A 27,136-nucleotide genomic window follows, 5' to 3' on the forward strand; every position below is an offset into this window, starting at 1 on the left:
ATAGTGTGACTGAACAGCTCTGCAGACTCAGCCATCTCAGTTCCACCATACTGTGCAGGGCTGATGGAGACTTCAGAGCTGGGAGAAAGCAAGTTTGATTGGGATGACAACTCAGAGGACTGGTGTTTTTTGGATGCGGTACTTGAAGTGGCTGAGAGGGCACTTGTTGGACCACTTGAGATCCATTCAAGCATTTTCCTTTTTTGGCCATCATCTACCTTTGTTCCTGTTTTTCGTGTCCGTAAAAAAGGGAGCACATCGGATTGTCCACAGTAAGTAGTAGACATCTTACTTTTGCTGGTAGATGGTCTATCTTCAGCAGATGATAATGGAGCTTTGCCACCTTCCCCACGGACAAACCCTTTTTTTCCTTTTCCACCACGCCTCTTCCCCTTTCCACCAGCATCTGTCATTATGCCACTCATGTTGATTGCGACAAGATTGTGCACTGAAAATGTGGTAGTAAAAATTGAGAGGTGGTGTAGATTGCAGCGGTGATCTAGCTTTATTAACAGCAGAATAATAAAGAATAAATATCCCTGACAATGCAACTACGGCACTGAAACTGGCAGCAAAAATTGCCAGGATAATGGCTTAGTAACTATCAGTTTGAGTGTGCAATGCAGGCAGACGTGCTGCAAATATCTGTGCACTACTGGGACTATACAGACATCCAACAGCCACGTTTAGGATGACACTAGGTACACTCAGGGTTTGCTAGTATAATGGCTTAGTAACTATCAGTTTGAGTGTGCAATGCAGGCAGACGTGCTGCAAATATCTGTGCACTACTGGGACTATACAGAAGTCCAACAGCCACGTTTAGGATGACACTAAGTTCACTCAGTGTTTGCTAGTATAATGGCTTAGTAACTATCAGTTTGATTGTGCAATGCAGGCAGACGTGCTGCAAATATCTGTGCACTACTGGGACTATACAGAAGTCCAACAGCCACGTTTAGGATGACACTAAGTTCACTCAGTGTTTGCTAGTATAATGGCTTAGTAACTATCAGTTTGAGTGTGCAATGCAGGCAGAGGTGCTGCAAATATTTTTGCACTAGTGGGACTATACAGAAGTCCAACAGCCACGTTTAGGATGACACTAGGTACACTCAGTGTTTGCTAGTATAATGGCTTAGTAACTATCAGTTTAAGTGTGCAATGCAGGCAGACGTGCTGCAAATATCTGTGCACTACTGGGACTATACAGAAGTCCAATAGCCACGTTTAGGATGACACTAGGTACACTCAGTGTTTGCTAGTATAATGGCTTAGTTATAATGAGTTGGAGTGTGCAGAGGACAGGAGGGTACAGTGCCAGGATTGTGGGGCTCTGGGTAGAGGAAAGGAAGCCTGCCTTTCTATTCCCTCCTAATGGGGAAATGCAGCGAGGAAATCCCTGACCTTAGCTACACAGACGCTGTCTCTGTTTTCAGGACCTGTCACCTATGGCTCTGACCCTGCCCGTATGAGCCCTTAAAAGGACTTATAGAAAGTGCTCTCCCTAAGCTGTCCAGCGCTGTGTATGGAGCGCATACAGCAGTATCGGCGATAGGACAAAGGACGGAGCTGCGCCAGTGATGTCTGACACCAAGGACGCAGAAGAGATAATGGCGTCCGGACGGGCAGATACTCGTTTTTATAATGCAGGGACATGTGACATGGACATCCTATCACACATGACGTTGCTTCTCTGGCTAAAAGTCCACTTAGCTGTGTGTGTCTGGGATTGGCTGACATGCTGGCCCTCCCCACTACACACGCGCGCTTAGGGAAGGAAGACAAGAAAAAAAAAAAAAAATGGCGATCGCCATTATCCATACAGCAGTGATCTGAAGGCGCTGTTCCCGCACACTATACACTGAAATTTCATAATAGTGTGAGTCACAGAGTGACTTACACTATTACAGCGGAAAGCCAGCTAGGAATTAGCTGTTTTTTTGCTGCTACAACCGTTCTCGAACGTTTCTAGAACTATCGAGCTTTTGCAAAAAGCTCGAGTTCTAGTTCGATCTAGAACGGGCCCCAAAATCACTCGAGCCTAGAACTGGACAACCTTGAACCGCGAACCGCGCTCAACTCTAGTAACGTCGTTCATTTCCATAATGTCGGTTCGACCGCAGGTACGATGTTGTTTGTCGTTCCTGCAGCTCCACACATCACTGTGGTAAACCCGCAGGAGCGACAAACATCTCCTTACCTGCATCCCGACGGCAATGCGGAAGGGAGAAGGTGGACGGGATGTTATGTCCCGCTCATCTCCGCCCCTCCGCTTCTATTGGCTGGCCGATTAGTGACGTCGCGGTGACGTCGCTGTGACGCCGAACGCACCTCCTCCTTGAAGGAGGGATTGTTCGGCAGTCACAGCGACATCGCCGAGCAGGTATGTGCGTGTGAAGCTGCAGCAGCAATTACCACATATTGCATGTACGACGGGGGCGGGTGCTATCGTGCTCGACATCGCTAGCAATTGCTAGCGATGTCGCAACGTGTAAAGCCCGCCTTAGTGTCTAAACAGTGCTGACATTTATTTCTATTAAACATTATGGTGGCTGTAAGCTCAGGTCCCAGCTATTTGTCTTGAAACTTTTAAAAATCAAATAATACTCACATTGTTACACGTTGCACCACATGGAAAAATATTAAATGCATCAACGCAGCCTAAGACCAGTCCAGAAAGACAGATGAGAATACTGAAGGTGTGCGCAATGTAGCATGTTCTGATCTGTGTTGGAAAACAAAAACCATTGTGAGTATTGGAGGGTTAGATATTATTTATCACAAGTGGCCTTCCTAAAGCCAGATTGGCCTTCAACTGTTATTATTTGGCATAATAATGTTGCATATTTTATTATATATTTTCATGGGAGAACACTGAAGATATGACGCTTGATACAATATAAAGTAGTCATTTTTCTGCGCTTTTGTCACCATTTTCCAAGACCCGTACCGTTCCCATTTTTTGGGATCTGGGGCTTAGTGATGGCTTATTTTTTGTGTCTTAAGCTGACAGTTTTAATTATACCATTTTTGGGTCAATGCAATGTTTTGATTGTCTGTTATTGCATTTTAATGAAATGTTGTGGTGACCAAAAAAAAGTTTTTGATATTTTTTCTCGCTATGCACATTAACGTTCAGATTAATTGATTTTATATTTTAATAAATCAAGCATTTCTGAACTTGGCAATACCAAATATGTGGGTTTCTTTATTGTTTTATTTTCAATGGGGCAAAAGTGGGAAGATTTGAAATTTTACAGGGTTTTTTTGTATATTTTTAAAAAGATTTTTTTTATCTTTTTTATTTATTTTACTAGTCCCCTTGAAGCCTTTGTTATCCAATCAAGCATCCCTCTGAACAGCAGAAATACTGATTTGTGAATGCTGTCACTCTGCCTGCATTCACAGGAAATAAATCATGACAGCGACATGGGTCATCAGCTTATCCTCGGCTGTCATGACAACCCATCGGCGCCCTGTGATCGCGGCTGGGAATGGCGCGATCTCTGCCAGCGTGTGTGAGATTCTGCTGTGAGAGTTTGACAGTGTGATCTAACTAGTTAACCAACACATGTGGATCTGCAATACACCCGCGCCTGTCAGCTGCACATGTCTGCTGATCAGATCAGCTGACATGTGCATAGAATAATGCAGGCTTGAAATGTGAGCCTGTATTAAAGTGACAGACATTACCAATGATGTATAGGTACATCTTTGGTTGTGAAAGGGTTAATGTCTAAACTGCTGTCAACAAAAGTGAGTACATCCCTAAGTTTAAATGGCCAAATTATGCCCAAAATGTCAATATTGTGTGTGGCCACCATTATTTTTAAGCACTGCCTCAACTCTCTTGAGCATGGAGTTCAGTAAAGCTGCACAGGAGCTACTGGAATCCTCTTCCACTCCTCGATGACGACAACATGGAGCAGCTGGATGTTAGAGACTTTGCGCTTTTCCACCTTCCATTTGAGGATGCCCAACAGATGTTCAATAGGGTTTAGGGCTTGAGACATGCTTGAGCAGTCCACCACCTTTACTCTCAGTTTCTTTAGCAAGGCAGTGGTCGTCTGGACAGATGCCATGGGGTCAATACATCATCTTCTTGCAAAGTCGTGGTGGGGTAATCTGCACCCAATTTGTGTGTACAACACCAGTCTTAATGAATTTTGGCCCTAAGTGTTTTGAATGTGTCGCGGGCGGGGAGGACGCCGTCGCTGCTGCGCTCTCACTAACGCTCTGGTCCGGCGCTGCTGCTGCTCGGTGGCTCGAGCGGTGGGCCGGATCCGGGGACTCGAGCGGCGCTCCTCGCCCGTGAGTGAAAAGGGTGGTTGGTTTGGGGGATTTAGTCCGTGACGCCACCCACGGGTCTTGGTGAAGATGGGCACCACCGCTGCTGGTGACGGGGATCCCGGGAGCGATGGTAGGGAGCAGCTGGGATGTTGTTTTCCCCCTCCGTGGGTAGGGGTCGGTGGTCCCGGGGCCTGATGATGTGACAGGGAGGCAGGGTTGGTGAGGTGCAGGGTTGCAGGGACAGCGCGGCGCGGTGCCAGATGGCACGGGTGTACTCACTCAGTAAGAAATGTACAAAGTCTCCGGTAAACCAAACGGCTGGATGGACGGGTCCCGCAGCCGGCTGCTGTGTCTCTCCCAGGACAGGTGATGGTGGCTGTCTTTCCCTGCACCTTGATGTTCTCGTTTGACTACTATGCATCCCCAACGGTAGTCCGCTCCCCGGTGTATGGGTACCGGAGGAGCCCGTTTGCCCGCAGGCGCTGGCCCTTGGGTCTCTAGCCTTAGAAGGTAGCTGTATACCCTCACGGTGTGGGCGGTTGCCTTCAATCGGGACTTTTGCTGTTAGGAAACCCCTAGGGTTCCGGTCACATTCGGATTTGACTATTGTCGGCGGCCTGGTCGGGGTCCGATGGCCCTGCCTGTGTGTGCTGGCTTCACTTCGCTCCCCGGTCGGTACCGGCGGGCCAACGCCCCACCCCGGTCCTACGGTTCCACGTTGCTTCACCACTCCTGCAGACGGCCACCACCATCTGCCAACCTTGCTGTCAGTGCCTGGGCCACAAACCCAGACACCCAAGTGCTCACTCCTCTCACTTCAAACTCCAAACCCTATCTGTCACTTTTCCCGCCTCCAGGCCTGTGAACTCCTCGGTGGGTGGGGCCAACCGCTTGGCTCCGCCCCACCTGGTGTGGACATCAGACACTGGAGGGAGGCAACAAAGGTTTTGTGTTTGGCTGGTGTCCCTGTCTAATGGGGGTGGGGGTGTTTGTGTGTTATCTGTGACGACCTGGCTAGTCCAGGGCGCCACAAATGACTAGTCTAAGAGGCAGAACCCTGGCGGCTTCTCCACACCTTGCTCGATTTAACTGCATGTCTATTCCGAAGTGCATGTACAAGAGAGACATGTTGTGCATGGAGAGAGGGGATAGGAAAAGCCTTTGGGGACTTGCCTCTGACTAGTCACCTGAAATGTTTAGGTCCCCTGATGACTTATCAAGCTATGCATTCTCTGTCTGAGTAAGGGTTCATTCAGATGTCAGTGATTTTAGATAATTCTTTGGATCAGATTTTCATCAGTGTTTGGTTCAAGTCCAAGAAGTTTTCCTAAGCTTTTCTTATCTAACAAACATGTAACTCGTTCAGCACATGGAACGCATTATAATGCTGTCTGATTCTTCACAAATCCATAGACTTCCATTTGCATGTTTGATTGGTGACTCGGATCAGGATGGAATTCCACTGCTATGTCAGAGTAAAACCTCTGTGAGTCCCTGATCTGACAGATGTAGCAACCCGCATGGTGACCACCGTCACCACAACACCATCACAGCAGAGGGTGCTATCTGGGCATTCCTAGGCATCTATGACAGTCCATGTCTCTTCTGCATGTCCATCAAAATTGAACATGTCTTTATGTTTTGGTGTGAGCCACTTGGTCATCAAAATACATGGACAAGTGAGAAGCCCCATAAACTATAATTGGTATGAGTTCTATTTGTGAAAAATGTAGACAGAACTCATGCATGAAAAAATTGATGTCTGAAATAGCTCCTAAGCATTCACAGCTGCTATAAACAGCCGGACTCTGATTCAACTACTATTTGGATACACAGCAGAACTTGTAAGTGAAGGAATGTCAATTGAATTTTGGAATGCAATTTTGGCTGGAATAGATTGTGGATGCCATGTCACATTTGAAGATCCCCTGTCATATCAAAACAGCAAAAATCCCCACATGTGACCCTGTTTTGGAAACTGCACCTCTTAAGGAATTCATCTTGTCATGCTTTTATGGAAATGTATATAATTAGTTTACTCTGCCTTGGGATAAAGTTGAGTTTTACTTATCGAACAACGCCATCTGTTGGCAATGTTCTCATACTGCAACTTGTTTATCACTTGTTTCATTGGTTACTGTGCAATGTACATTATATTGTCCCATCAAGGCTTATGTAGTTTCCCATCAGTCTTTTGCATGACCCTGCCCCTTATTCTTCAACAGCAGCCATCATAGCCTCATGGACGCTGACATCCTTCACGCTGATCTCTCTCTGGGTTTCAGCTCTTAAGTTTCGTTTACCTCTACATAGCACAGTCGGTGAGTTGTTATGATCCCCTTGTTAGAGCGCATCAAATTGTCTAATGTACCTGCTCTGTTCTGCATGTTAATATCAAGTATTATCCTGTCATTATAGCTATTGTGTATTCGTCATTTAGTGCGTTACACCGTATGTCCTTTATCAAATGGAATGCTATGTATCTCAGATATGTTGTATGTTGTACTGAGTATTTTCATTTGTTTCTTGTAGTTTTACACTGATCTCATCAATAAAAGTTGTCAAGGACCTCCTGCGTCCTAATCAGTGCATCGATGGGAAAGAGTTTAGCTGTCTGTCAACTCGTTCTTCTTAAGTACAGAGTGAGGGTGTCAGAACACATCTAGTGGTGTAGTGAGCATTTTTAACCCACAAGCGATTCACAAAATTGTATAACATTATGCTGAGTAGATAGAAAATTACTATTTTTTCCATTAAAATGTTGCTTTGGCTTTGTTTAACGTTCAAAAGTGTAATAGGAGAAAATAAGTGGTACTCTTTGTTACACAATTTTTCCTGAGTATTCACTGAAGGGGTGTGACAGTTTAATAGATCGGGTCATTATTATTATATTTATTATTATTTTAACGCCATTTATTCCATGGCACTTTACATGTGAAAAGGATATACATAAAAACCAGTACAATACTCATAAACAATAAAAGGCACAGACTGGTACAGGAGGAGAGCTGACCCTGCCCACGAGGGCTCACAGTTTACAAGGGACGGGTGAGGATACTGAAGGTGAGGGTGGATATGGTCGTGTGGCAATATTAAATATGTGTACTTTTTCTTTATTTCACGTTTTCCATAAATATACGGATCTATTGGTATCACATCTTATTTTGTGATATTTTGAAAATATTTTTTACATTTTTTTTCTTTTTTACTTAGCCCCTCTATGGGACTTTAACTTTTATTACTCTGATCACTAGTATAATCCATTACAATGCACATGCATTGCAATGGATTATACGTGTCAGTGCTAGGCCTCTTTCTCCTGTCAGAGAAAAACACAAACGTTTTTCACTAACATGTTAAAAACATATGTGTCCCTCCGTCTGCCATGATTTCACGGCACATGTGTGTTCTCCATGTGCTATCTGTGATTCGTGACCAGTAATAGCGCATGGAGATCAGGTACTCCAAACTCACCTGTCCTCGCTCCCGCTGTCCGTGATGCTGAATCTCTGGCTCTGCTGTGTCCGGCCGCCGCTGTCTCCCTGCTGCTGCTACTTCCAGGTCAGCTGTGCAGTGAACATTCATGAGTATAATTAGCCAGCTTAGAAGCAGCAGCCAGCAGCGGCCGGAGACAGCATTGTTGGAGAAGGTGAGTATAAAGATCATGATATTTAAAATGTAAGTTTTTTTCTGGTACGTATTACATGGATCACACCACTGTATGGTCCGTGTGACATCAGTAATGCCAGAAAAAAATGGATTTGTCTCCGTGCGGAAACACGAACATGCATGTACGCCACAGGGAAACACGGTCAGTGAAAAGTCACTGATATGTGCACAGACCCATTGATTTTAATGGGTCTGCGTATGTCCGTGATTCTGGTACATATATAAACTGCCACATACGTACCAGAATCACTGACGTGTGAAGGAGGCCATACACTGACAGAAGCCTTTTAGACCATGATACTGTCATGGTCTAACAGCTTTTTACATCTGACTATCATCATGATGATCTCCGGCTGCCATGAAAGCATAATGCTCACTCTTAGGACATGGGAGTGTCGATCAGTTATGAGAGGGAGTGCACTCTCGCTCCTATCCTCCTAAATGCTGAGATCGCGATTGATTAAATTAGCAAAAATTGCAGTTAAAACATAGAGAGGGACACTTCCGTTCAAATTGTTTATCAAAAAAGCTTTAAAAAAATTCTGTAAGTAATTTTTCTAAATATTAAGGAACAAGAAATCCGATAAAATTAATCAATTTTATTGTGAACAATATTAAAAACATACAGAAAAATTAAAACATTGATGTATACAGAATAAATTAGAGGATACAGCGGCATAATAAGCAAAATTACATATTGTGATGATAAAGAGTTGTTTATATAACAGCAACCTGGAACTACCACAAAAAATTATAAAAGTATAAAAATTCAATATAGATTATTCCCTCAATTGGTACAGCAATTTATAAGGTATAATAATATAAAGTGATTCTGTGCAAATAAATAATTGCACACAGTAATAGTACAAAAAAATACCTTACAAAAATGAGTGAATATTATAACAAATATATATATAATATAAACTATTATGTGAAAAATAATCAATAAATATTATGAGGGATAAAATGTATATCAAATATCCATTTGAGATATATATATATATATATATATATATATATATATATATATATATATATATATATATATATAGTGCAAAAATCATCCAGCTGCCACAACCAATTCTATCACTAGTAATAGTGCAGAAAAGAACCCAGAACTACAATGTCCCGGGAATAATTCCCTAAAAGGACCACAAGATGGCGCTCAAGTCAAAAAATGCCAAAAGGTATATGTAAAGGCCTATATCGGAACAAGTCCCACAACCGTAATACTAACCTCCGCCATTGTAAGCCCCAAAGGAGCATAGTGTGGATCAGAACACAGTAAACAGAGTTACCTTGGGCAATGCTGTTATGTGCCGCAATCCTCTCACCCCGACGTACATTTCTCTACGCCCTGCTTCTACGGCCCCCGTAAAAAAAATCAGTGTGACATTATTGTTATGAATGTACAGTGGAATTGTAGAGGTTTTCCAGGTTATACTTACTAACTTAGAGGATACAACGCTGTGAGCAACAACAGCCAGAATTCCTGAGAAGATCAACTATGCAAAACAAAATCAATTGATAAATTCACTTTTAGGAGTAAAAAAAAGACATTCATTTTTATACATTACATAAAAAAACAATGTCCAACAGTGCACTGGATCAGATTTACATAAGAGTTTAGAGTTTGGAGTTTGTTGACTATGTCAAATTTTCCTGTCAGTGCCATCAGTTTTTCAGTGTTTTATAATTGTATATATATATATATATATATATATATATTTTTTAATTTATTTTTCACCTCCCCTCCATGAGGCTATGCAATAAAATCGTCATCTTTGCTTTGTCTCAGTATTGGGAATGGGATAGCGTGAGGGTCTCAGTATTGGGAGTCAGGCATTGTGGGAGTCTCAGTAGAAAAAAACACCAGCTCACCCACTTGGAGTTCCATAAGAATCTGACCGGTGCACGGACATCAGCAGGACCCACTGAAGTGTGAATATGAAGAAAGGAAATTCCAGCATCCAGGTTCCAGATTATTTTAAAAAACGAATTTCTTTATTCCAAAATTATTAAAAGGTCATTCCATATGTATAAAAACAAGTGGCAAAATTCAAACAGGTGCGCGTTTCGGAGGGTCACCTCCTTAGTCTGAGACAACACCATTCAAATGAAAAGCCCTTAAAAAAGGTCAAGGGGGAGGGGAAAATCACAAAGAAATGACATCACATGTGTAGAAACACGACTGAGTAGGTAGCACATAAGATAGACTTTTTACAATACATTTGAAATTTCATTTTTCACAATGAGCCCATACGGCATTCTGCTATTAAGTAAAATTATCCATTTTGCTTGGCAGCGGTGTAACAATTTTATCAAATCGCCGCCCCTTTTAGGGAGGATCACTTATTCTGCAGCATTTACTTTGAGCGATGTCAGATTGCCAGCATGCACATTTAAAAAATGTTTAGATGCGGCAGACAAGCTCCGTGTAGTGGTATGGTTTACATCATAGACGTGCTCTGAGATGCAACGGCGTAATGTACGGGAGGTATTTCCCACATACTGGACGTGGCAGCTCGTGCAGGTGATGATGTAGACCACCGCAGCGGTACCGCAATTAATAAAGGACTTAATGGTAAATTCTCGATTATTAGCAGAAGATATAAATTTGGTGGTATTAAGCATGAACCTACATAAACCACAATTTTTTTGAGCACATTTGTAGGAGCCCAATGTGGGTAACGAATTTTGTGAACAGTGACTTATATTCTTATTGAGCATTGTGTGGTCACTAGGTGAGATGCGATTTGCTATTGTAGTATTGCGCTTAGACAAAAATCTCACGCCATTAGCCAAAATATTTTTTAAGGTGTTGTCAACCTGTAAGATAGGTAAAGCTTTCTTGACAATATCGATGACATGATAATAATCACTACTAAAACAGGTTGAAAAAACTACCTGAGGAGAGGTTTGTGCATGACCCTGGAATTGTAGATTCCGGCCAAAATTAAGCACAAACACCCCTTTTCCAATTTCCCCTTATCCGCTAATAACCACTCAGACACCGATTTAACTTTTTGGATAATTTTGGCCATAGCAGCCATTTATTAAACAAATACATAACATGTAAAAATTTGCATTGTGGTAAGGTCCTTGAAGCTAAAACCCTGGTGATTCCCATAACCAAGCCATATAACCAAATTGCTCCCAGCCGTTACCCACACTGGCTCAGGAACACCAAAGTGTAAGGGTTATTCCTTCATTAACCACCAAAAACACCCACGGGGGCCCCGACATACCCCGTCGGGATCCCCCAAAAATCACCAGGTGACCAACCATTCTGCCAATGAGGGGATCCATACCCGGATGGGTTCCCCGAACCAATTTACCACCAACTTCAAGGACCCACCAATAAACCTGCCACAACGAGGGCACCTTGATAACCTTCAAGTGCCTGAGACCCCCCACAATAGCAAAGCTCGCTCAATACCTCCCTGCACTCCAAGGGCCCACAAATCAACCCCTACTGCATTCAAATGCACCCCATCCGCCTATCAAAGACCCGTCAACCTCCCGCTCCAGCTCAAAATGCCGAGCTGAAACTCCCCACGTTGCAGACCACAAGTTTTTGAGATAACCCTATTAACTTACCCGCACCTCATTCAGCTTTTCCACAGACCATGCTTTCCGCCCAAACCCTTCGTGGAACCATGTCCCACCACACAATTGTCACTCCTGGAAAAGACACCCATAACCGCAACAAATCATGCTTAATATCTTTATCAAAATGTGAAAAAGCCGCTCACCCAAATAAGTTCCTCGACGCGTAAAACCAAAATGTCAGGGGGTCTGCCCAAATGAGCATAGGTATGCACCCCCTGCAACGCCGTATTCTACCCCATACCCCTGATCTCAAGCCATCCGACAAGAGCCCTATCCCTCTGACCAGACTAGCTGTCTTCTGTTTCTTCTCGTATCTGCTCTCTGTGCTCCCCAGTACACATTAGAATGCCCAGGATCCATACCAGGCAAGAAAAAAGGGGGGGGGGGGTCTGGAAAATAAAGCACTAACAAAAATACCAAGTAGCTCCAATACAAACACAAAGAATGACACCCCCCCCATGTCCCCTCTATCAGAACCAGTCTTCCGATCAATTCCCATGAAAACCATTGCGAACCCACGACTTACAAAGCTGAGACTTACATTGACCAATCTGTTTAACTGTCTCGGCAGGGAGACCACACTCAGAGGTTTCCATCGCCGCCCCAATCCGAAAAGAATGCAACGCAAGCATCACCGAAACCAGCCCCAATGATCTCAAACATGCCCAAAAAACACTAATGAACTAATATCTGGACAAAAATTCTGGATCCAAAATTCGCTCCCCATGCTCCAAAAATAGGACGTCACTATTACCCAAGCCCCCTGGGGCACGTCATACTGTGAAATACCAATTCGCCAATACGCAAAGCCCCGAAAAACCGTCAACGAAAAGCCAACCGCAACAATGATACCTCAATGCAGATGTACAAACTACTCGCAATTCCCTACCCACACATTCCACTAAGCTAAATAACACAGGCCATCTACCATCACGCGGCCCACGGCCCCTATGCGAACCCTTCAATGCCTGAACTGCCCAACAAATTGTCAAGTCCTGTACACCTCGCAACCAGAACTCGCATGCCAAACCTCCAATCGAATGACTCCACTTCGTGAAAAACCAACCTGTTATCGCCCCTTCCCCCATTTTTCCCAGGAACAGCCCTAACTGGGAATCCTCAATCAGCATGCAATCACCCAACCACTACTCCCAGAGAACCCATGTGGCCTGATAAGCCACCCATGTGGCACCAGCCAAACAGCCCACATCAGTAGTCTTGCTGCTTGAAGACTACACTCCAAAGCTGCGCAGTAGACTACAAGCTGCTGCCGACCGCCTCTACTGCAAAATCCCGGAAACAATCTCACTGAAAACAAGAGAGGACGTCCGCTATTAGACTCTCTATACCTGTTACCTGAGCTGCTGTGACACGTATCAAATTTCTAAACAAAGGCCAGCTGCCGCAACACCAGAACAACTTGTGGGAGAATATGCCGAGCCGTTATTAATCGCCATCACCCCCCCCATATTGTCACAGTTGAACCGGATCTACTTATTCGACAACTGGTCCCTCCCCAAATGAAGTGCGACCATCATTGGAAAAAAATTTTTTTTAACAGCGACACATTCCTTGTCAACTCCTCCACCGTCCAACTTTCTGGTCACCAATCCGCACGTCACTGACCCTGAAAAAAGGGGGGGGGCCCGAAACCTGAGTCCCCGCAGCATCTGTAAACAATTCCAATTTGAAATTATCCACTACCTCATCCTTAAGCAACGAACGACCATTGTCCCGCTCCCCAAAAACTCTCCCCAAACCAACAAGTCCGGTCTATGTTCCGCCGACAAACGTATGTAGGGTTGAGGAGCAACCACTACAGCTGTAACGCAAGCTAGCCGACGTGAAAAACTCGGCCCATGGACATTACCCGACATGCAAAATTAAATTTCCCCCCCAATAGTGATTGAACCTCCTTTAATTGTAATTTCCTCACCCGGCATGCCCTTGCTACCTCAACCTTAAGCGTGGCAACCTGTCCTCAGGAAGCCGAACCTCCCTAATCACTGAGTCAATTACAATGACCAGAAACAACAAACCCAGGTGTTTGGCCCAACAGTTTTTTCCCAGATGCCAAAGGCACCCCCAAAGCCTCTCGCCATCCATTCCATTGCTGGTGTCTGTGCCGAAACAGCCAATCCCACACACCAAAAAATTCATCCCGGTAAGGTACCAGTGATGCCAAACCAAAAACATTATGCCCCACCCATTCTAAAAAAGAACTAAAGGTTTCAACAAATGTGCCCGATACTGCACAACTCATTGGCAAGCAGGGGTCCCCAAAATAATCTCCCTTCCAAAAACAACCCAATAACCGAACACATTTTTGGATGAACCGGTAAGATCCGGAAAGCTGCCTCAATATCTGTCTATTGTCATCAACACACCTCCCCCACAACTTTTTTCCTACTTGTAGCCTCATCAAATGACGTATACAACACCTAACGAATCTCAGCCAGTATACCATCATTCGCTGACCTACCCCTGAGATGGGGCAAATAGTGGATTAGCCGACTTTACCTGGCTCCCCCTTTGGGCCCCACCCCGAATGGCGAAACCACAAATTAGAAAAAGGTAGGAGGGTGACCAACTATGCCCCCCACTCTCCCCAACGCCACCTCCTTTCCCAACTTCCACCTACCACCGCCCCATGTTGATACGCCGAGAGAGATTCCTGGTTGTCCCTGGGACTTCAAAACAGGGAAATGAATCCTGAAACCCTCCCCAAAACCTAACCTCAAACTTCAGCTCTGTCCCTATCAGGATCCCAATTTAGGTACGGAAGCATCGCACTAAGCTCCCCGGTGTCTGACCCTTGGACACCCCATGGGATGCTCCTTTACAGTGGTGCAGAGGTGTCCAAACAACGGCAAGTGGCACCGAATTTGCATTCCCCCTCATTAACTAACCAACACGAACCTGACTTCTAGGACCCCGTCTGTCCGCACTGACCACTGACACCCCAGCTTTCTGACCGGCCGGGGAACCCCGCCCCGCCCTGAAATGACTGACCATATCTGACTGCCACCATCACCCACCACTACAAACCTATATCCTTCTGATCCCATCTTATGGATGGACGGCAACCATCCTCTGATGACCTTGCTCGCCATAACGGATCCAGGTCTACCCCCCATCAATCCTATAGGCCTCACCAATCGAGCCCATATAGCAAAACAAATGAAAACAATTCTCTGGCCCCTTTTCGCCAATTACTCTTGCCCAAACTGCAGCGCCTGCAACCAATTAGCATATGTCTGAAGAATCAAGTGCCAGCGCCACTTCCCCACATCTACCTTCTTGCTATCGTCCTTCCCCCTTTTTCAAAATAAATTTTTCACCTCCTTGTTCTTTTCTGTTTGTACTGCCACTAATACTGTGGAAGAGATACTCCCAACTGTGTACACACTAGCCGCAATGACGGACGAATTAACCCAAGCCGCCACTGGCGCCGGGGTGTCCCTGGCCCCCAATCTGTGCCCGCAACTGGCAAACGCAACTGAAATTCTGGCAACTCCCCACTTAACGTATTCCCCTTAACACCCGCTGGCACCCCCCAATCCTAACCCCAGCTGACCTGTCACCCCCCCTTACTGTGTACCTGACCAGCATGTGAAGACAAACAAAACATAGAATCATACTCACCAAGCTGCACAAGGGTAGAGACCCCGCCAGCCGGACCTCCTGCATCCTGACGTCCCTCCGATCTGGCCTGACTTGGCTCCTCCCCTCTGACTCCGCTCCACTGGCTCTTGCAGCCGCACAGCCCAAAGCCCCAGAGGCCGCACATCCTGGACCCGTCGATCAGTGGCGCCGACAAAAGAGAGGGAGCTGCATATTCTCTTCAGGGTTCTCCGAGCGCAGCCCCCCCCCCCGCCCCCGCTCCATGTGGCTCCTCCTCCAGACAGGGCCTCTGTAGCCTCAGGCCCTGAATGCCAGGCCCGATTTGTCGCCGACCGCCGCCGCCATGCTTCACCCACTTCACTGGGATCCTTCTGAGGCATCGATGCTGCAGGGAGGAGAGGCTCAGGGCGCTCGGCAGGTACATCACCAGAGCGCCCCGCCGCACCGCTGACGTCACTCGCCGACAAGGCGGCAGCAGGCCCCGCCCCCAACTCCAGCGCAGGCCTGCCAACCGCCGCTGGGCCCAGCCGCCCGTTAGAATTCCTCCCAGGCCGGGGCCCGCTGGACCTCGCAGCTCGCGGCGTCCGGCCTGGAGGGTCCCCGTAGGAGCTTCTGCGGCGACGCTGGGCCCTGGGAGTCAGGTCAGGTGACCGCATCTCTGCCGGTCCAGACCTCCGGGGGCGCCGCCGTCGCAGGGGTGCAGTCCCTGCCCCCCCCCCCGGACTCCCACCGAAGATCCTTGCTACCAGGCTCTGCAGCCACCTGGGGGGATGGTCCCAGCAGCAGCTCTCAGCCGCTCCAGGAGCTGATCCACGGAGTCCATAACAGGTACAGGGATGGGGACTCTCACTGGTGTCCCAGAGCGGGAAAAGTGCCGCTCCTCCCCCAGCATCACCTTTTTACTGTACCCTGACTTACTCCCCCTCCCCTACCCGTGACACCATGACCTCCACTCCAATCAGTGTCATGCTGGCCTCCACACATGCCCGGGGGGAGGGGGGTCAGTGCTCCGGCCATTCTGACACAGGAAAAGAAGTGGATTTTTGTTCCAAATATTGTGCTCTATTTTTCTGTTCAGATTTTAGCTTTGCTTGGTCAATAACCTTTGGGGAATAACCCCTGTTTTTGAATCTGTTTTTAATAATATCGCATTGCTTCTGGTAGGAGAATTCAGAAGTGCATGTGCGTCTGGCCCTAATGAATTCTCCCATGGGTATATTATTGATGACATGGCGTGGATGGCAACTAGAGGCATATAATAGGGAGTTGCCAGCAGTTGCCTTTCTGAATAGGTCACAATGCACACTATCAGTACCAGCATTAGCTGTCAATTGAAGGTCCAGGAAGGAAATTGAAGTGGGATCAGTTTGATGGGTAAAAAAAATATTACAGGGATTATTGTTCATGTAATAAATAAATCTTTCCATATCTTCCAATTCTCCCTCCCAGACAATTATCACGTCATCAATATACCTTATATTGGCAAGAGAAGGGGAAAGTTTGGACCCCATCGAACAACCCTGTGTCTGAACAAAAAACTCATCCAAAAAAGTAAAATAGTTGTTTTAAGAAGAAAAAACGCAACCTCTATAATATAGGTTTGTAGGTCAATTGAATAATTAGTATATTTTGACATGTGTTGTGGGAGTCTCAGTATGAAGAGTATGGGAGCAGAGGAGTCTTAGTATGGAATTTGGGATGGTGGAGTTCTCAGTATGGAGACTGGGGCAGTGTGAGGGGCTCAGTATGAAGTTTGGGGGCTCAAGATTGAGAAGGGGCAGGCAGAGGCTCAGTATGGAGATGGGGTAGCATATGGGATCTATATAGAGAAGGTGGGGGATTCAGTATTGAAAAGGGGCAGCATGGGGAGATTAGTATGAAGAAGGGGGCACATGGCAAAATCAATATGAAGAAGGGACAGCATATGGGGAGACGGTATGGAGAAGGGCTGCATGGGAGGCACAGTGAGAAGAGGGGACAATATTCCGTGATGATATTGGGGAGATTATAGTTCAAAATTAGGGATAGAGATGAGCGAACCTCTAGAGGCTTCAGTTCGACTCAGTTCGTCGAACGGAGGCCACGTTCGAGTTCGGTTCGGTGAGACGTTCGACAAAACTCTCGAACCCCATTGAAACCAATGGGAGGCAAACACATAAACACACATTATAAATGTACACATACAGTTAATAAACATTGCCATAACACTTACTTGTCCCCACGATGCGTCCTGCACTCTGTCTCCCACCGCTTTTCCTTCCGATAATCGCTGCGTCCTCCCAGTAACCAGCACCAGCATAGGACCTATCGTGACGTCAAAAAAAAACATGTGACCAGTCACGTTTCTATTATCTCATTGGCTACAGACTGGTCACATGGCTTTGACGTCATGCTAGGACCTGTCAGTGCATCTCTCCAGTACGCGGTGATCATTTGTGTATCTCCGTGTACCGGCGACATGCTCTGGCACGCGGTCGACTCCCCATTCTGCTTCCCCATTCCGTTATTCACCGGCTGCCACAGCCGGTCAATATCGGATATCACCGTTGCTATAGCAACGCGCCTGTCAGCGATGACGTCACCGCTAACAGGCAGCAGCTTCTGGTCACTCACGGAGTGAAAAGACTGCATGGGAACAGCAGCATTCTTCTTCCCATGCAGTGCTGTCTGATGTAGCAGAGCTGCAAGGGTTGAAGGAGAAAGAAGACAGAAGAGCAGGATCGTGGAGGGCTGACAGGGAGTAATAAACATGGAGTCTCTAACTGTGTCTGTGTATTTATTTCTATTAATGTATTTTTTCTCTGTGTGGTGTCTTTTTTTTAACCCTTTATTGAAGATTCTTAATGGCTGGGTCAAACTTGCCTGACATTAAGAATCTCTGACTTAATACTAGCTAGTAAAACAAAGCTAGTATTAACTCATAATTACCCAGCAAGCCACCCGGCTCCAGGGCTGTTGGAAGAGTTGGATACAGCGCCAGATGATGGCGCTTCTAAGAAAACACCATTTTCTGGGGTGGCTGCGGATTGCAATTCGCAGCAGAGGGACCCAGAATGCTCGGGCTAACCTGTGCTGTGGATTCCAATCCCCAGCTGCCTAGTTGTACCTGGATGGACACAAAAATGGGGCGAAGCTCATGTCGATTTTTTTTTAATTATTTCATGAAATTCATGAAATAATTAAAAAAAGGGCTTCCCTATTTTTTTTGTTCCCAGATGGGTACAAATAGGCAGCTGGGGGTTTGGGGCAGCCGTACCTGCCTGCTGTACCTGGCTAGCATACAAAAATATGGCGAAGCTCATATCATTTTTTTGGTGGGCAAAAAACTCCTGCATACAGTCCTGGATGGAGTATGCTGAGCCTTGTAGTTCTGCAGCTGCTGTCTGCTCTCCTGCATACACTAGTGAATGGAGCATACTGAGCCTTGTCGTTCTGCAGCTGCTGTCTGCTCTCCTCCATACAGACAGTCAGCAGCTGCAGAACTACAAGGCTCAGCATACTCCATCCAGAACTGTATGCAGGAGTTTTTTGCCCCCCAAAAAATTATGTGGGCTTTGCCATGTTTTTGTATGCTAGCCAGGTACGGGCTGCCCCCAACCCCCAGCTGCCTATTTGTACCCGGCTGGAAACCAAAAATATAGGGAAGCCCATTTTTTATTAATTATTTCATGAATTTCATGAGATAATTAAAAAACAAATGATGTGGGCTTCACCATATTTTTGTATGCTAGCCAGGTACAGCAGGCACCTATGGGCTGCCCCCAACCCCCAGCTGCCTATTTGTACCCGGCTGGGAACCAAAAATTGGTGACGGGTGACTAGCTGGGTAATAATGGGGTTGTGGCTAGCTGTATATTATCAACTGGCCCTAAGCCCGAAATTCATGGTGTCACGCCAATATTAGACATGGCCACCATGAATTTCTAGTACCGATAAATAAAACCACAAGAAACAGAAAATATTTTTATTATACATAAAACACAACACAATTAGTGACTCCATCTTTATTGAAATAAAGAACCCCCCTCCGCAGTAATCCTGGGTCAAGGGTCCCGCGCTGTCCAATCCAGATCCAATATCATCTGATCGGTTTGCTGGAAGGCAAAGCGATCAGATGATGTGTCAGGTTCAAGGGCCTGAATCACATGACACAGCAGCTGATTGTATAAATGGCTTTTATACAATCAGCTGATGCATCAGTGCAAAAAAAAAAACTACACACTTCAGTGCAGACTCCTGTCCGACGGCATCAGCTGATAGTTTAGCCGGCCGGGCGGTAAAAAGCCGGCCTCACCGCTCGACTTATAGTGTCAGCTGATTCCGTCAGATGACCACATCAGCTGATAATAGCCAAGTCTGAGAAAGAAGAGAGAGAAAGAGAGAGAGAGAGAGAAAGAAGAGAGAGAAGAGAGAGAGAAAGAGAGAAAGGAGAGAAAGAAAGGAGAGAGAGAAAGGAGAGAGAGAAAGGAGAGAGAGAAAGGAGAGAGAGAAAGGAGAGAGAGAGAAAGGAGAGAGAGAGAAAGGAGAGAGAGAGAAAGGAGGGAGAGAAAGGAGGGAGAGAAAGGAGAGAGAGAAAGGAGAGAGAGAGAAAGGAGAGAGAGAGAAAGGAGAGAGAGAGAAAGGAGAGAGAGAGAAAGGAGAGAGAGAGATAAAGGAGAGAGAGAAAGGAGAGAGAGAGAGAAAGGAGAGAGAGAAAGAAAGGAGAGAGAGAAAGGAGAGAGAGAAAGAAAGGAGAGAGAGAAAGAAAGGAGAGAGACAAAGGAGAGCGAGAGAAAGAAAAGAGAAAGGAGAGAGATATAGAAAGGAGAGAAAGAAAGGAGAGAGAGAAAGGAGCGAGAGAGAGAAAGGAGAGAAAGAAAGGAGAGAGCAAAAGGAGAGAAAGAAAGGGGAGAGAGAAAGGAGAGAAAGAAAGAACTCACGACCTAATGCTTCTTATGCGAGCGCTCTATCTACTCAGCTACTGCTTCTAATGATAAAGATAGGCAGATTTAGTGATCTTGACTTCTGCATTGCTGAAGTCTCTGCTGAACGCGCAATTCACTTGATTGCTACATGGAGCTGATACAGAGCACTCGTGTTCTGTAGCAGAGCTGACAGTGTCGTGTGGATTACGTCGGACCTGGAGGGGTATTTGAGGATTAATAAAGGGGTGAAACAGGGTGTTTTTTTGTTTTTTATTCCAAATAAAGGATTTTTCGTGGTGTGTTTTTCTTTACTTTCACTTTCAGTTTAATCATGAAAGGTGTCTTGGGGAGACGCCTGGCATGATTAACTCATTATTACCCCGATTGCCACCGCACCAGGGCAATTCGGGATGAGCTGGGTAGAGTCCGGGACTGTCGCATCTAATGGATGCGGCTATTCCGGCCGACTGCTGGGTGATATTGTTAGGCTGGAGGGCTCCCCATACTGTGGCGCTCCCCATCCTGACAATACCAGCCTCCAGCCGTGTGGCTTTAACCTGGCTGGTATCAAATATGGGGAAACCGCTTTTTTTTAATTATTATTTATTTATTTTACTGCATGATATAGACCCGCCTGCCGGCGGCAGTGATTGGTTGCAGTGAGACAGCTGTCACTTAGCTTGGGGACGTGTCTGACTGCAACCAATCATAGGCGCCGGTGGGTGGGGAAAGCACAGAATAACTAATTGACTAATGAAGCGGCAGCCATTCTCTAAAGAGGAAAAGACACCGCAGATTTGTGACAGACGGGGAGCGAGACGCCCGTGATCGGTGAGTAGGAAAGGGAGAGGGATTGTGCTGGGGACGCAGGACGCATGCAGATAGCAACATGTGCACATAGCCTTACTGTGAAAAGCCACGTTTATGGTGATCGAACCGTTCTCGAACGTAACTCGAACTGTCGAGCTTTTAGCACAAAGCTCAAGTTCGAGTTCAATCTCGAGCACCCCCCAAAATCACTCGAACATGAAATTGGCAAACCTCGAACATCGCTCATCTCTAATTAGGGCTGAGTGAACCCAAACGGTAATTTTTGGCATTCGTACCAGACAACAGGTGTCCAGGGCTGAACTTGAACACATACTTTTAAAATACGTCTGTGTCCGAGTTCAGAGTTTAAGTTTTGTTCGTATGTTATTAAAGTTTGTTGAAAGGTTGCAGCACAGCTAATAAAAAAGCTTAATTTTATGCAGAAGATGACTGTACACTGCTGTGAATAATAACGATAAAAAAGATAATGTGGGCTTCCGCCTATTTTTGATAACCAGCGCAGGTAAAGCAGACAACTGGGAGCTCCAACACTCAGGTGTCTGCTTTCAGTTGCCGGTTATCAAAAATAGAGGAGATACCACACTGGTTTTTAAATCCTTTATTTAAATAATTAAAAAAAATATGGTGTGGGGTCCCCTCTGTTTTTGATAACCAGTCAAGGTAAAGTAGACAGCTGGGGGCTGGTATTATCAGGCTGGGAATGCCTATGGTTGTTGGGCCAGCCTAAAAATAGCAGCCGGAAGCTACCCCAGAAGTGGCACATCCATTAGATTGCGCCAATTCTTGCGCTTACCCGGCTCTTTTCGATTGCCCTTGTGCATTGACTATCGGGGTAATACTCGTGGAGTTGATGTAAGCTGTGAATTGACAGCTGACATCAAGCCAACAGGTTAGCAATGGATAGGGGTCTATCAGCCATCTCCATTAATAACCCTGCACTATAGAGTTAAAAACGCACAGACACTGGGGAAAAAAAGTTAATTTAAATTAAGACTCCCTCACACTCCCTTGTTCACAAATTTACTAATTCAAAATAAATTTTGGAAGTTTCAACGTAATCCAAAGTGTAATGTCCCACAACGATACTCTTAAGAAATTTCAGATCTGTCACTGACTGGGAGTGACCTATGGAGCTTCATTCTCAGAAAAAAGCTCCATAGGAATCCATGAATGTCGTGAGACATTACTCCATTGGATTAAGTCAGAACTCCAAGGATTTCTTTTGAATTAATAAATTGGTGAACGAGGAAGTGTGGGAGTTTTTTTATTCAAATAAACTTTTTTTTTCCCCAGTGTCTGTGTGTTTTTAAACTTTATATTTGCCGGGTTATTAATAAGGGTGTTTGATAGATGCCCATCCATTACTAACCACTGGGCTTGATGACAACTGTGAATTCACAGCTGACATAAACCCAAAAAGTATTAGTACCATCAAGAGGAACAAGGGAGGAGAGAAAATCCAGTACCGATGTGGTAAATTTTTTTTTTTTTATTCAAAAATCATAAAATGAAAAATGTGACCAAGTGCAGAGTATAAATACGCTTAACGCGTTTCGGAGACGAACAGACTCCTTATTCATAAGCAATATAATCAGAATGAGTAGCCACGGAGATATATATATACCTATACGCCCCTCATCTGAGCCGGATCTATAGAGAATATATTATATTAGAATATTATAAGAAAATATTTTTACTACATCGGTGCTGGATTTTCTCTCCTCCCTTGTTCCTCTTGATAGTACTGATTATTCAGCTGTGGAAGCCAAACCACTTGTTCCTTGCACCGGACCAGAGGCTGGAGATACCTGCTCAAGAGTGGTGAGCTGAACATATATTTATTTGGGTTTTTCCAAAAAGTATTACCCTGATTGCCAATGCACCAGGACAATCGGGATGAGCCAGGCAAAGTGCTAGAATTGGCTTATGAAATGGATGCACCACTTCTGAGTTGGCTGCAGGCTGCTACTTTTAGGCTGAGAAGATCTCAATAACCATGGGCCTTCCCAGCCCAATAATATCATCCCACAGCTTTCTGCTTTACCTTGGCTGGTTATGAAAAATAGGGGGTGAACTGATGCCATTTTTGATCATTATTTATTTAAATACTGTGTTTTAAAAGAACAGTGTGGGATCCCCTCTTTTTTGATAACCAGTGAAGGTAAAGCAGACAGCTAAAGGTTGCAGCCTGCAACTGTCTGCTTTATCTGCGCTTGTTATCAACAACCTCCCAAAAGACAACGACAAAGGGGTAAAACTAAAACTCACGCACACTGCAAATATCCACAGAGGGGAGACAAAAGGACAGAATAAAGGGGAGGGGAGAATAAACCAAAGGGGAAGGAGAAATTCACACCAATGAACATTCATACAGCACAGACAAGTTGCTGGTCACCAAAAAGAAGATTGCCACAGATGCTGGGATATCGCAACAGCTAAGCAAATGCTATCTTTGTCGATAACTCAGAAAACTCCCCAGACTTAAGTAGGAGGAGACCAGCTGAAGGTGTTGACTAGCAACTTGATTCTCTGAGAAACCACACATTGCTCCAGAAGGTATTAACTCCTAAAGTGCAAAATTATAAGCAAAAAACTCCTAAAATTACCAATTTTAATTTTTAATTACGTCTTAGAAGGGAATATCCCAACATTAATTTATAATATTGCCAAAAAAAGTACAGGGGAGGGGCCTGACCCTTAATTCACCCTATAGATTGCCCCTTCCTTGCCGCGGAGGTCGGCGCCCTAGAGGCCTGCGCAATTGGCGCCCCCGCTCAACGAAGACTATCCCTCCGGGCCCTAAATGACCCTAACAAATTAGGTGATAGTACTACGAGGATTGATTTACAATATTTGAACCAACAATAATGACACAGATATGCATAAAAATAGATACACTGTCACCAATATAATTAGACCAGAAACAGTGATGGGGTGCAATGACCCAGAGGAAAACCATTCAAAGATGAACTAGTGGTTCAAAACCAAAAAACCGCCCGACGCGTTTCCCCTCATCCATATGAGGTTCTTCAGGGGTGGAAAATTTAGTCAGTGAATTAAGGGTCAGGCCCCTCCCCTGTACTTTTTTTGGCAATATTATAAATTAATGTTGGGATATTCCCTTTTAAGACGTAATTAAAAATTAAAATTGGTAATTTTAGGAGTTTTTTGCTTATAATTTTTCACGTTTGTACTTCTAAGCTATCTTTCTTGATTAAAATTTACACAACTGATGGCAGGATTTTTGTCAGGGCCTGTGAACCGGGAGCAATGGGCATTGGAGGCAAGGGATGCCTTTTCTGACTGTGTGACTGGTATTGACACACCAAGAACCTCAAATATTAGGAACATCTTCCAAGAACTTACAGGCTGTTATAAGGATAATTTAAAATCTTGGTGGGAGATACAGTCCCTGGAGAACTATATTAAAAACAAGATTGTTCCCAGGGGCTTAAGAATTAACCTCACTCCTTCCAAACGATCTAGATCCCCGGAATTAGTGATAGCCTGGGAGAAGGAATTGACGGAGAGTTCTTTACGTTTGATGGGTGTGCTCCTTAAGGAGGAGAGGAGCATATTTGATTATACCTCAAGGAGGTTAACCTCACTAACTGAGGAGGCTCTCAAATTCAAAACCGACGTAGACTTCCCAAGAAAGGAAGCTGCTTTGCAGTTTGCAATAGAAAAATTTCAGAATTCCATCAAGGATCGCAAGCAAAAGCAGTTCAGCAGGGATCTACTGGAGTTTAGGGAGGGTAGGGTTTACCCTGTGCTCCAGGGTGACCCTGTTGAGATTCCAAGAGACAGCTCTACATCAGATACAGATACGTCCGATACTGAGAAGTCTGACACGGCATCTGCAGACATTGAGAGGGGAGCTAGACTTAAATCTAGTTATCAAACTAGTGGTACATCGAAAAAGGGAAGATGGGGAAAATTCACAAGGAAAAACACAGGGCAAAGAGTGGATTTTTCACCTTTCCCTCATACCTCCTCCTCTACAGCCTCAGCCTCGGGTGTGCCCTCTTCCTCTTTTTTAGAGCAGAGAACCCATCAGAACTTTTACAATCTACGGAACAACTCTGCAAGAGTAAATTACAGATAAGTTCTGGAGATGACGATTGCATCATTAATCTGACTTCTCGTTGCCTTACCCCTTTTGAGCGCCAAGTTTTATCTAGGGGTCTCTCGTTCGTCCCTACAAACTCATTTGATGAGTTTGGTTGGATAAAGGATGTTAACCTCTTTTCACGGAAACTCAAGTGGAGGCGTTTCTTTAAATGTAATGACAAACAGGAATGCCTGAGACTGGGGATATCTGAGGAGGATCTCCCGGACTTTAGGACTCTAAGTGACCTTTGGAGCGAGAGTCTTGCAGTCCCGGGACATGGTCCTTTCACAGACTTAAGACCCAAAAGTCAAAAAATGCCACCAAGTTCTGAGGTGAATAGTATCGATATATTCACTAAATTGGTGACGGACGAACTTGGTCAACTTAAGAAAAGGGATTGGACCCCTAGAGGCAATCTGAGGGGTGAGGAGAGGGAGGCATTGGAAACCCTAATGAAGGATGATGCAATCGTCATAAAGCCATCCGATAAGGGTGGAAACCTGGTGGTTATGACCCACAACCAGTATAGGAGGATGTGCTGTGACATTTTGGATAATAGGGATACATATGGAGTCATTAGGAGAGACCCGACTGCAGGGTTTAATCAGGAACTCCATTCACTACTTGAGGAGGCCCAGTCTCGGAGACTGATTTCAAAAAATGAAATGGACTTTATGTACTCTAAATTTCCGGTTTTACCGGTTTTCTACTCCCTACCCAAGGTGCATAAAGGGGTCGACCCCCTACGTGGGCGCCCGATAGTGTCGGGGGTCGACTCCTTCACACAAAATAGCAGCATCTATGTTGACAGGGTGTTGAGGGGTTTTGTCACAGCGCTACCTTCATACTTGCGTGACACTTCGGATCTGCTTCTGAAATTGGAGGATGTAGCTATAGAGGACAATGTCTCCTTTGCCTCAATTGATGTGGAGACCCTCTATAGCTGCATCCCGCATGATCTGGGGGTTACTGCGGTGGAGTACTTCCTCAGCACAAGAGGTACACAGTTCTCTGCACACAATCAGTTCATCATAGCCATCCTGGACTTTGTCCTTAAACACAATGTCTTCAGATTCGATGGGAAATTTTTCCACCAGCTCAGGGGTACAGCGATGGGGAGCCCATGTGCTCCCACTTACGCTAACCTTTACCTGGGCTGGTGGGAGGATACCATCGTGTTTGGAGAGGATACGTCCTGGTGGAGCCCCCATATAACATTCTGGGGGCGTTATATTGATGACGTGCTGGTGCTGTGGTCGGGTGGAGAAGCACAGTTTAGGAGATTCGTGGGAGATCTAAACAAGAATAATTTGGGTTTGAGGTTTACATCAGATTTCCAAAAAGACAAGATTGATTTTTTGGATATATCAATCTTTAGGGATGCCCAGGGCAAGATTCAAACTAGGACTTTTCGTAAACCCACGTCAACTAACAGCTTTCTCCACTGGCAGAGCCACCACCCCCTGAGTCTTAGGAGAGGAATACCGAGAGGGCAATACCTTCGGATGAGAAGGAACTGTTCCTCTAATGCTGATTTTTACCATCAAGCGAGTGATCTCAAGAGGAGGTTCCTTCACAGGGGTTACCCTGAACAGGTATTAAGTGCAGCATACAAGAACGAGGTCATGACACCAAGAAGTACCACCTTGCAGACAAAGACTAGGGACACCACACAAGTGATGAGGATTATCGGAAATTTTGATGACCGGTCGGAGGATGTTCGCAGGATTCTTGGAAAATATTGGGATATCCTGAAGGCAGATCCGGTCCTTGCAGACGTTATATCTCCCTCCCCCTCTATCACATTTAGACGAGGTAGAACCATCAGAGACAGGTTGGTCCATAGCAATTATAGCTTTCCATCTGGATCAACCTGGCTGGACACCAGAAAAGTGGGCACTTTTAGGTGCGGGAGATGCATTTTTTGTAGATTTGTCAAACGGGGAGATCGGTTCCTCAGTGAAGTAACAGGGAGAACATACTTCAATAGACAATTTGCTAATTGCACCACGGTGGGTGTGATCTACCGCTTTAGGTGTGATTGTGGGAAGGAATACGTAGGGAAAACTAAACGCGAATTTAAGAAACGAAT

The 27,136-nt window shown here is 45.3% G+C and overlaps 1 pseudogene; it reads right to left on the bottom strand.

The window, feature by feature from the left end:
* Positions 1-27,136, bottom strand: part of LOC142309962 (uncharacterized) — a 131,733-nt pseudogene that overhangs the window by 52,061 nt on the left and 52,536 nt on the right.

This window comes from Anomaloglossus baeobatrachus, chromosome 5, assembly GCF_048569485.1.
Source record: "Anomaloglossus baeobatrachus isolate aAnoBae1 chromosome 5, aAnoBae1.hap1, whole genome shotgun sequence".
NCBI lineage: Eukaryota > Metazoa > Chordata > Amphibia > Anura > Aromobatidae > Anomaloglossus > Anomaloglossus baeobatrachus.